Consider the following 12,057-nt stretch of genomic DNA (forward strand, 5'->3'; position numbering starts at 1 on the left):
ACAACATTCTGAGTAGTTTGTTGGGAGTTGACAGGAGGTGGGGATAACTCACCCAGTACAAGCTTAGCAGAGCTGAGCCGCTGCAGCATGTTGGGCTAGCCTTTGATACAGACTGGTTGGACAGGTTCTGGATCTACAGAAGAACCGGTTTTACTGGCCTGTTGTGCCAACATATTCTGGTTTGATTCCATGTTCCACAGACGGTAGAAACCTGCCCAGCCAGTTAAATGAAAGGCATATTAGGTTATCCATTGCACTCAGTATATAGCTTAGATGCAGCAGAACTCTTCCACATAGCAGTAGTGTCTAGCAAACCAGTGTGGTCCAGAGAGGTGGTGTTCACTGATTTAATGTTTAAGTTGATAGCTTCAGGGAAAGTGAGCAGTGAAACAATTTCTGCTTTTCACCAAGAGCAGAGGTTTTCTAAATAAGTCGAAGGGTAAGTATATTTTTAAAATTTCTCAGTTTTCTATGCATTTTGGAAAGTTAAATTAAGAAATGATGTTTAAAAAGATAATCAATTTTTAACATAGTAATACCTGCATTATACCTTTTCTGTAAAGCTAGATATTGTTTTATAACACTTGCGTTATGTTCATTGATTGTTTGCATAAAGGTTATTTGGTATATAACATTCTCTTACTATGCTTTTCTGTAAGTTGTGCATGGCTATAGTCATTTTAAAAGCTGGACTGAATAATTTTGCCAAATAAATTTCACATATTAATGATTTACATTAAGCCATCTACTTCTTTCATAATGTAACTATTATGTTTTATAGGCTGTTGCTATATGGTAACAATTTTATATGGTAAATCTAATTGTGGATAAATAATAATTGCCCTTTTAAGGCCAAAAAAGCATTGGCTGGCTGGTGATCCTAAGTACATTCATTAGAGGAACAATTCACAGTAAAAATTGAGGAGTGTGAAAAACAAAGACTGTGGAATCTGGTAACTGATTAACTATTGGAGCTCAAAAGCACTTGCTGAGCTGAATAGAAAGGAATGAAGACAGGTTTTGTCATGCCTATTAGGTCTGAAAAACTTTTTAGGTTAAAGAATACCTGGGTCTTCCTTTCATTTATATTAAAAATCTTCCTTTTATCTCTCTCTTTACGTAATCCAATTAATTTATTTTAGTAGTTTGTATCATGTAAAATGAAAGTTACCAATCCCTTTAGATTTATGTTGGCATACCATCCTACCCCTTTATTTACTGATATTAGATTGAATTGAAGCACATGTCTTCTGGGGCATTTAATTTAACACAACAGCTGACATATGATTTTATCTGGGAATTTAACATTTTTTTAACATATTATACTGAATGCTTTCCTGTCATCTTAGTAGGACTTTGCTTTGAGCTGAGCAAGACTGATGCATTCTTTTCATTGTCCCTAGGGTTCCCACTTTGTCACTATGTTCAAACTCAAAGGCTATAATATTATTTTCTAACTCAAAGGCTATAATATTAGTTTCCTTAGGATGTTGACAAAGAATAAATTTAAAAGTGTGATGTTAATCTCAGATGTTAATCTCATCTGAACATTTGTTCAGATGAGATTTCATTTTTCGCAGGGAAAACCCTTGGATGCTTCATAGTCCTACTTCTAGGCAGTTCTGCATGAATTTCTGGTAATCCAGGTAAACTGCTGAAAAGCTATGTAATGTTGTATCTGCAAAAGCAATGTGCTGATTCAGCAAGCCAATATTAATTTTATTCAGCACAAATTGTATTTTGACAAGTTTTTGGTAATATGGATCAAAACTTTTAATTGGCTGAATTTTTCTGAATTTACTACATGAAACCTAGTTTTCAGGTAATATATATATACCAATAAAGCACATTGTTAGTATTTCTGGTGAATATATTGTACATGGTAATTTAAAAAATTTAAACCACACCATGTTTAAAACATAGGGCTTACTGTTTAAAGATAAATTTAATTTGGGATTCTTATTTATTTATTGAGCATTTTTTATGTTTATGGTTTTGAAGAAAGCTATTTAAGAACTAGATATACATTTTATATAAAATCCATGGGTAAAATTTCAAGCTTAACTCTGTATTTTGGGAGAGGATTTTACAATTTTCATTTAATGGAATTTTCATTTTCAAATATATGTAAGTCCTATTAAATATTACTTTCATGTATTTTCCATAAATTTAGTCCCTTAAAATATTGATACATTGCGATATTTTTGCTAAAACTGAGGATATACAAATTTGTCAATCAAATTAGGAGTGTGTATGTATTTTATACAGACCAACATACTTCAGTGCCTAGTCAAAAAGTATTCCACTCATTTAAAATTTTTTTACTCTTTTAGTCGAGGATGCATTTCTTTTTATTCCTAGCCACACAATTTCACATAACTCTTTCTGTCAACAATGCTAGCTTTCTTAACAACTGCAACTTCTTTCCCTCCTGAATATCTTCATGAGTTTTCCACTAAAAGCACTTAGAATTATGTCATTTTTTTACCTAAGAGGGACATTTAAAGAATAACCAATGAATCCAGTATCTCATTTTTGAGTTAAGAAATGAAAAGCCCCAAAATATAGCTAAGTCACTATTATATAATCTAAGGGTAGATCTGGGGCCAGAACATCCAGGTTTCGTGACTTCCACCAAGACCAGTAATTTTTTCACTACCCTACATTGACTCTTCTGAATACTACATGAAATCTAATCTAAAAAGGTAAAATTATGTTGTATAGTGTGTTAATGAATCTTTGGTGAACTAGAAAATCATTTGTTTTTATATTTTAATCTATATCATTATTGCCCCAAACATTTTTGGGACAATGGCTGAATATATATGGGATTGCCATTGATAACAAAGGTGACTACCACTTCAAACCCCAATCTCTTAATGCCATCATATAATTTTGTTTCAAACTGATGAAAGCCTCACATTCTTTCATATTTGCCCAACTTGTGGATCCCGCTCTCATTTTCTGACTCAATATTGCTTTAAGCTGTCTCAACTGTCTATTTTCTAAGTATGTATACATTTTTGTATTATTTTAGTCATTCTTAAATGCTCATAATTTAGGATTTGCCTAAGTTAATATAGTATTCTTTAAATTTGGTTAGAACTGACAGGAAAATTATGTTATGAAGACAGAAATTGCAGGACTTAAAAACCCATCTTAGAGGTGATAGAAGCTGTTATTGAAGGGGTAAGCTTTGCACACAAGTGCTCAAAAAATGTTTTAAACATTTTTAATTTGAGGAATTCCTAGGAAATGTGATTACAGAAAGTTGGAGAACCAAAGGCCAAAAATTTCAATTCTGATTCCTGGTACTAAATGTTAATTCTACTAATTACCTTATCTTATCACAGGTAAAATCCTACCTGGAAAATGCTTCTAAATTTGGTCATTTTAGTTCAGTCCAAGTGGACTCTGAAAAAAATCGCTTTCATTTGTTTCTTAACTTTACAAGAGAAAAGGCAGTATACTGAAAAGCATGTGAGCTTTTGAGCCAAATTGACATGGGTCTGAATAACTCTGCTACAAATTATGTTCCCCTTGGAAATTATTTAACTCTCTGAGTTAGCTTTTCTCCATCTAGTTAAGGAAGTTAAGTTAATACCATTCTTTCAGAGTTATTGGAAGAATTAAATGAAATATCATGTAAAACACTTCACATAGTTCCTAGAACATAGCAGGTGCTCAGCAAATGTCAGTATCCTTCTTACCCCTTTTACAGACTATATAATACATTTCAACAAATAGCTTCGGTATTTGCTGAAGTATTTCAGTATTTTCTTTCAGTAAGAGAAGTCAACTTTAACATAGAATATGCACATTTTTGTCAGAAAGATAAAAATAAAATTAGCAATCTTGGAAGGCATTAAGATATAATGTTGGGGCCGGGCGCAGTGGCTCACTCCTGTAATCCCAGCACTTTGGGAGGCTGAGGCAGCCAGATCACAAGGTCAGGTGTTCGAGACAAGCCTGGCCAATATGATGAAATCCCGTCTCTACTAAAAATACAAAAATTAGCCAGTGTGGTGGTACGTGCCTGTAGTCCCAGCTATTCGGGAGACTGAGGCAGAAGAATTGCTTGAACCTGGGAGGCAGAGGTTGCAGTGAGCCAAGATCGCGCCACTGCACTCCAGCCTGGTCAACTGAGCAAGACTCCGTCTCAAAAAAAAAAAATATATATATATATATATAATGTTGGAAAATATTTTAACCTTCTTAAATTTAAAAAATCAGAAACCCATATAATCCAATCCAATTAAAGATTCACTTCAAATAAGTCTTTGTTAAAAGTATTTTGAGAGTGGTACACCAAGATGATTAAAAGCCTTAAATACTTTTTAAAAATTCAATTTCAATCATCTGTACTAATGGAAGAAAGCGTGACATGGATAATTCAAATTATAATGCATTCATGCATCAAGTAACAACAGGGATACATTCTGAGAAAAGAGAAATTAGGTGATTTCATTGTTGTGTGAACATTATAAAGTCTACTTACAAAACCTCAACGGCAGAGCCTACTACACACCTAGACTATATGGTATGTCTTATTGCTTCCAGGTTATAAACCTGTACAGTATGCTACTGTACTGAATACTGTAAGCAACTGTAACATAGTGTGTGTGATAAGTATTTGTGTATCTAAACATATACTGACATTAAAAAGGTACAGTAAAAATATGTGATATTATAATCTTATAGGACCACTGTAGCTGTAGCATTTGTGTTCCACTGCTGATCAAAACATTGCTATTCAGTGCATGGCTGTACCTTACTTGTGCCTTCTGAGTTTTCCAACAGCTTTTTTTTGTCTGTTATCTAACATGACATCAAATTAATTGGCCAATAATTTATTTTCTTTCTTTTTTTTTTTAGACAGGGTCTCACTCTGTCACCCAGGTTCAGCCTCCCAAGTAGCTGGGACCACAGGCACATGCCGCTACACCTGGATAATTTTTTTAAAAAATTTTTGTAGAGATGTGTTCTCCCTATGTTTCCCAGGCTGATCTTGAACTCCTAGCCTCAAGCAATCGTCCCACCTCAGCCTAAGAATTTCTATATGCTCTAAGGATTGTGCTTTTTCTACTACCAAGTAAATTATTCTTTCAGGACTCTGGAATGTGTTTTCTCCTACAAAAAAATTCCCTTCTGAATTAAATTTATTATAGGCTAATATTAAATTATATTGCATTATTTTGATAGCAAGTAATGATGAGCAGAGTGAGTCCAAAATGTATACAGCACAAGAAGATAGAAGAGGATTTAACATTTTCTAAAGATAATATTAAATTAGCCTCAGACTGATTAATTGATTAGGGAATGAAGCCGATGAGCAAAGATCACAAAGGAGGAGCTTTTTGTGAAATGTATTGGTCAGAAGGGAGTTCAGAATACCACGACAAACATTCTGAGAGCTTGCTTAACTAAAAAGAGGTCAATTGACACATCTTCCAATGAATGAATAAAGAGCAAAAAATTGGTTTAGAGTTAACATTAGAACCAAGTAATAATCCATTTATAACACAAACTGATCTTATTGAGCTCTTGTAATCAACTTTAATTTCCTGAAAGATGTTTAATCGCTTTACAAAAAGCTTTCTGCTGATGCTATAATTTCAATTTAAGTCCATGAAAAAAGAATCTTCTCACTTAAATTGTAGACACTGTATGTAGATGGTGTGCAGAAAGACAAAAGCATCATTTCACCAATTTAGCCCACTAATTAATCACATATTCCTTTTTTTCTTTTTTTGAGAGAGAGAGTCTCGCTCTGTCACTCAGGCTGGAGTGAAGTGGCATGATCTTGGCTCACTGCAACCTCCGCCTACCAGGTTCAAGCGATTCTCCTGCCTCAGACTCTGGAGTAGCTGGGATTACAGGGACATGCCACCACACCTGGTGAATTTTTGCATTTTTAGTACAGATGGGATTTCATTATGTTGGCCAGGCTGATCTCGAACTCCTGACCTTAGATGATCCACCCTCCGTGGCCTCCCAAAGTGCTGGGATTACAGGTGTGAGCCACCATGTCCAGCCTAATTAATTATATATTCTTATTAAAACTATTTTATTAGCTATGTAAGCAATTTAGCCTATGTGACTAGTCATTAAAATTAGTATTTAATTTGCATTTACTTTTAAATGTTTACAGTAGATATTACTACACACAACTGCAAAGAAGGCAGGAAAAAAACAAAAATTTTAAATATGTTTTTAAAATGTTCTGGTGGGGAATGGTGGATCACACCTATAATCCCAGCACTTTGAGAGGCCACGGTAAGCAGATTGCTTGAGCCCAGGAGTTCAAGACCAGCCTGGGAAACAAAGTGAGACCTCTGTCTCTACAAAAAATAAAAAGTAAAAAATTACTTGGGCACAGTGGTACAGGCCTGTGGCCCCAGCTACACAGGACACTGAAGCAGAAGGATCACTTGATCCCGAGAGATCAAGGCTGCAGTGAGCTGTCTTCACACTACTATACTCCAGCCTGGGCAACTGAGTGAAATGCTGTCTCAATAGATAAATAAATGGTTTTATACAAATAGCTAATTAGGATAACTCAAGACTAACAACTAAACTGCCTATAAATCCAAAACTGGGAAATAGAGTACATAACAGTTCATTGTGTTAAAGACATACAGCCTTAAGAACAACCAGAAACTATTATCTTAGAAGTTATGTATCACTGACAAAGTGAAAATGTAACTTGAATGACAAATTTTTAGTTTCAAAGTTATATCTTAAATCTATTCCCTTGAAAGTTCTTTGCCTATCAGATCTACAATGATTCAGATTAGGAGTGAGAAACACTTCCTTCCAACATGAAAATATTTTAAATCTAATGAATTTCTCAATGACTCTTGAAACATTAAGAAATATAAGATTGATTATAACTTTATGTAGCTAATAATACCCAGGAGTATTACTACTATAATAACCTAGCAATGTTTCTCAAAGTGTAGTCCATGACCATCTGACTCACCTGGAGGAATGCCTATTAAAAATGCAGATCGATAACTCCATTCCAAACGTATCACATTAGAATCTCTGGTTGGTAGATCCTAGGAGAGCAGCAAGAAAAGATTCTTCTGCCTATAAGAGAGAATGAGCAAGTGAGTGAATCTTTTCAAATCTAACCCATTAACATTATCAGAAAAATAACCTCAAATGCACATGTTCAACCAATCTTGGGTCATTAACATTCTTACAAATGACTAATACAATTAATCTGCCTGTCCCATCCATGCATGCAAATTTTTAAAAGTTGAAACTTCCATTAATAATTCAAAAATAGTGAAACAGAAATCTCAAGTTTCCCCTTTTACTCTAGGTTCTCCATGAGAGTAAGAGCCTGAGACCTCTGGCTTATGTGCGAGTTCTTTATTTGGGAAAGCACCCAGAAACAGGAGTAAGGGATTCGTGAAAGGAAGGAAGGAAGGCCAATACAAAAGTTCATGCTTGAGTTCATCCACCACTATGAGCAAACAGGGCTCAAGCCCAGTATCTTCTTAGGAGCCATGAAACTACCCCAGAATAGCCTGTCAGAAGACACAAGAGAAGAGCACTTATCCACAACTTCTGACTTCCATCAGTTAAGAGTTGCTTGCTGGGTTGCTAATTTCTTACACTTTCAAGTTGCATACTTGTTTCTATTGGCTTCAGAGAAGCTCCTAGGACAGAAAGTCAGGTGAGGGACTGTAAAGTTTCACCTGCATGAATCTGGTTGCCACTGAAATACCTGGAGCAAGCAGGGCCCAAGACATGTCCGATACATCATGTTATAGGACAAATGTGGTCAAACTGCTTTTCCTTTAGTTTTATAATTCTAATACAAAATACAATTAAAATAGATGTTCTGAGAAATGAGTACAGTAATTTCAAATGGAAAGGAAGGAACTTTAGCCTATTTTTGTCTGATGTATTTGATCCATTCCCACAAAACCTGAGATGCACTGAAACTTGATCTTCTGTGAGAAAGGTATTTTCTAATAAACTTCAATTTATTTCCTGAATTTGCTTGCCAATTTTTAAAGGGCCAAACAGCAGCAAAATGGACAATTAGTATGTACGCTGTAAATACTTTTATGTCCAGCATTGATCCAAAGACTTTATTGTTTAAGTTTTTACACTAGTAAAGTTATAGTAAAAACAGATTGACTACATTGGACCCTCAAGTAACACTTTTCATTACAGTGAAACACACAATTTTGAATAGTACAAGTTTGTCTTGGACTGTGTCCAAGAGGGTCTAGTTACAAGAAGTAATTCATTATAACCTATAATGTGATCCTGAGGCTTGGCTCTGAAAAACACATTATATGAAGGCTCTAGTCAAGCAGATTAAAAATTTAAAAACCGAACAGATAAACAGTACTTTAATTAGGTAAATACCATACTTGTTTGTATAATATGTAAACTTAGTTCAGAGAAAGCGAAGGAGAAATAGGTGCAAAGAAAAAAGAAATCTGACCAAAATCACATCATCTTTTTGTTTAACTTGAATTTCTGTTAGAATAACTAAATGTGAGTTTAAAAAAAAATAACACTATCTCCTTAGAAGTTAGGTAAAGTAGCTAATGAATTGAATAAAGATGAAATAGGAAAACTGAAGAGTGCACAGCAAATACAAAAAAGTGGAGACACACACTGCTGAAAAAAGCCCAATAACAACAGATATTATTTTATTATTATCAATTTTTTTGAGACAGGGTCTCACTCTGACACCCAGGCTGGAGTGAGATGGCAAGATCTCAGCTCACTGCAACCTCCACCTCCCAGGCTGAAACAATCCTCCCACCTCAGGCTATGGAGTAGCTCGGACTATAGGCACACATAACCATGCCCAGCTAATTTTTATGTATTTTCTGTAGCAACGGGGTTTCCTCATGTTGTCTAGTCTGGTCTCAAACTCCTGGGCTCAAGCAATCCGCCTGCCTTGACCTCCCACAGTGCTAGGATTACAGGCATGAGCCGCCACACTTGGCCAATAAATAATTTCTTATAACCACTAATTCTGAAATAAATAAAGAGATTAGTTTCTCCTTTCTATATAATTTTGCCATTGGGTTAGATGATTTTTTAAATCCCTTGGAATATAATAAAACTAATAACAACAACCATATAATAATACTATCTAACTTACCTGAACTCAATTATGTAAATCAAGATAATACATGTAAAAGCATTTAACAATATAGTGTAATTCTTTCTATAATTATAAATCTTTCACAATTTGCCTAGCAATTCAATAGTTTCACTATAACTATACAACTTTAGCCATTGAAGAGATCTGATTAGCTGTAGCTCTTAAATCTATCTACCGTTAACAACTGTTTCTTACATTGTTACAGTTTCTTACATATATATATATATCTTCTCTCTCTCATTTAATCCTATCAACAATCCTGCAAAACACTTAAAGTACATATTATTACCTTCATTTCATTGATCAACAAAGTACAGAGAAATTAAATTATTTGCTCAACAAGATTAGAATTAAAAATTAGAATTCATTCAGCAAATTAGATGGTGCAGCTGATGCCTTCCCAATATCAACTTATACAAATACATTACTATACACTTGCAGTTATAGAACTCAACAATGATTCCCCACAGTATAGCCTTTGCACATGCCTTCTGCCTGGAAAGCCTTCTGCCATTCTTCTCCCAATAGGCAAGCTGCTTCAAATGTCTCTTAATTCTTCTTTAAGAAATTTCAAATATATTATTTCATTCTTACAACAACCCCTTTGAGCACAGTGAGTATTAATATCCTCTTTCAGTGAGGGAAATAAGACTTCTCTAGGAAACACGCAGATAATCAGAGATAGCGTCAGAATTTAATCTCTCATCCTATCTCCCAGTTCATGACTCTTTCCATAGTACAAGAAGGCTGGGAATATGGCTATATGCCAGCACTGATTGTAGAACATGATCACAATTTTTTGGAGCACTTCCTACTCTGTCCCTTCTGAGATTACAACATAATTTAAGACCCTTCAATCTACTTGATTTTAAATTTAGTACATGAAACTCACAACCAGGGCTGGGAAAGCTAGTATAACCATTGTTCTAATTCTATTAGAAGTAAATTTATATTCATTTCTCAAATGTACATATCTATTATAAGGCAAGTAAAAAAGCATATGTGCCAAAAATGCTAAGAAATAAATTAGCCTAAAAAATGAAGTGAGATGATTATAATAGGTGTTTCACTCCAATCCTGAGAAAGTCCAGTTTATTTTCAACTCTGAGGCTAATTAAATTACAATCAAATTTTAAAGTACTTTTAGTTACCTCCTACAGTGTAAAGCATTTTTTAGTTTGTTTTTGGTTTTTTTTTTTTTTTGAGACGGAGTCTCACTCTGTCATCAGGCTGGAGTGCAGTGGTGCAATCTCAGCTCACTGCAACCTCTGCCTCCCTGGTTCAAGCAATTCTCCTGCCTCAGCCTCCTGAGTAGCTGGGACTACAGGTGCACACCACCACACCTGGCTAATTTTTGTGTTTTTAGTAGAGATGGGGTTTCACCACGTTGACGAGGATGGTCTTGATCTCTTGACCTCATGATCCGCCTGCCTCAGCCTCCCAAAGTGCTGGGATTACAGGCATGGGCCACTGCCCCCAGCCAAAGCTTTTTGAAGTAAAAAGAAAAATGTACTTGCTCTGTCACCCAGGTTGGAGTACAGTGCATGGCTCACTGCAGCCTCGTCTTCCTAGGCTCAAGAGATCTTCCCGCTTCAGCCTCCTGAGTAGCTGGGACCACAGGCATACACAAAGTACCTGGCTAATTTGTTTTTATTTTTTCTAGAAACAAAGTCTCACTATGTTGCCCAGGCTGGTCTCAAACTTCTGGGCTCAAGTGATCCTCCTGCCTTAGCCTCCCAAAATGCTGGGATTACAGGCATGAGCCACTGCATCAGGCTCTGACCATATGGTTTACAGTCATCCAAACCAGGACGTTTTTTAAAGTAAAAGTGAGCTGTATTAATAATTAAGCTAGAGCAATAGGAATCAACCAAGACTGTCACTGGTAAGCTAGGGCATATGATCACCTCACATAAGAGGTCTACCATAACTGAGAAAAGGAAGGAAGCTTTTTTTTTTTTTTTTTTTTGAGCCAGGGTCTCGCTCTGTCACCCAGAGTGTGAGCAAGGCTCACTGCAGCTTCAACCTCCTGGGCTCAAGCAATCCTCCTATCTCAGCCTCCCAAGTAGCTGAGGCTACACACAACACTGAACCCAGCTAGATTTGTTTTTATTTTCTTGTAGAGACAGGGTCTTGTTATGTTGCCCAGGTTGGTCTCAAGCAATCCTCCCACCTAGACTTCCCAAAGTGCTGAGATTGTGGGCATGAGCTGCTGCACTTGGCCGGAAGCCTATCTATTTCAACTTTAGTATCCTAAATAGTCCACAAAAACAAACTGTCACCAAGAGTATGAATTGAATTAAAACACAATTTCACTGTACATTTTTAATCTTTCTGATTATAACTTACATAAAACTGAAAACATTTCTAGCTAAAACTCAGGATCTCCTTTAAGTACTGAACTTTGAACATAAAACATTTTTAAATTTTTTATTTTACCTTTGGAAAAGTAACTATCAAAGCTTCCTTAAACTTAGATTAACATGGATTAGGAAAAACAAAAAGCCAATATTTTAAACAAAGTCTTTTTTCTCAAGCATAATTAGAATAAAGACCAAAAAAAGACAGTGCGTTTAAAGATATATCTGTAATCTGTGAAGCATATAATTACATTAAAGATCACAACTATTTGCTGGCAGTGAATAAATCCATCAATTCACAGGTGAAAAAAATTAGTGTTTAAGATGCGATGATTTTTTCACATGGACAAAGCAATGAATATTAAACATGTTTGCTTGTGTGAACCTATCAAATAATTCTTTAATTAATAGAATCCAAATGTCAGTGACTTGTTCCGACGGTTAGCCCTTCATAATATTTTCCATTGCTGTAAATAAATATTACTCCCACAGCTTGTATCATGGTAGCAGTATACATAGGTACAATGCAGTATAATACTTTATTTAATAGAC

General features: G+C 35.3%; 1 long non-coding RNA gene across 1 annotated transcript in view; it reads right to left on the reverse strand.

The window, feature by feature from the left end:
• LOC129394633 (uncharacterized) overlaps positions 1-12,057 on the reverse strand; it is a 50,974-nt gene that overhangs the window by 30,992 nt on the left and 7,925 nt on the right. Inside the window, exons 2-3 of the long non-coding RNA XR_008621954.2 lie at positions 6,983-7,092; positions 53-211 (exon numbers count right to left, since the gene is read on the reverse strand). This is a non-coding gene — a long non-coding RNA (uncharacterized LOC129394633). The remainder of the gene's footprint in view (positions 1-52; positions 212-6,982; positions 7,093-12,057) is intronic.

Source organism: Pan paniscus, chromosome 17 (assembly GCF_029289425.2).
Source record: "Pan paniscus chromosome 17, NHGRI_mPanPan1-v2.0_pri, whole genome shotgun sequence".
Classification (NCBI taxonomy): Eukaryota; Metazoa; Chordata; class Mammalia; order Primates; family Hominidae; genus Pan; species Pan paniscus.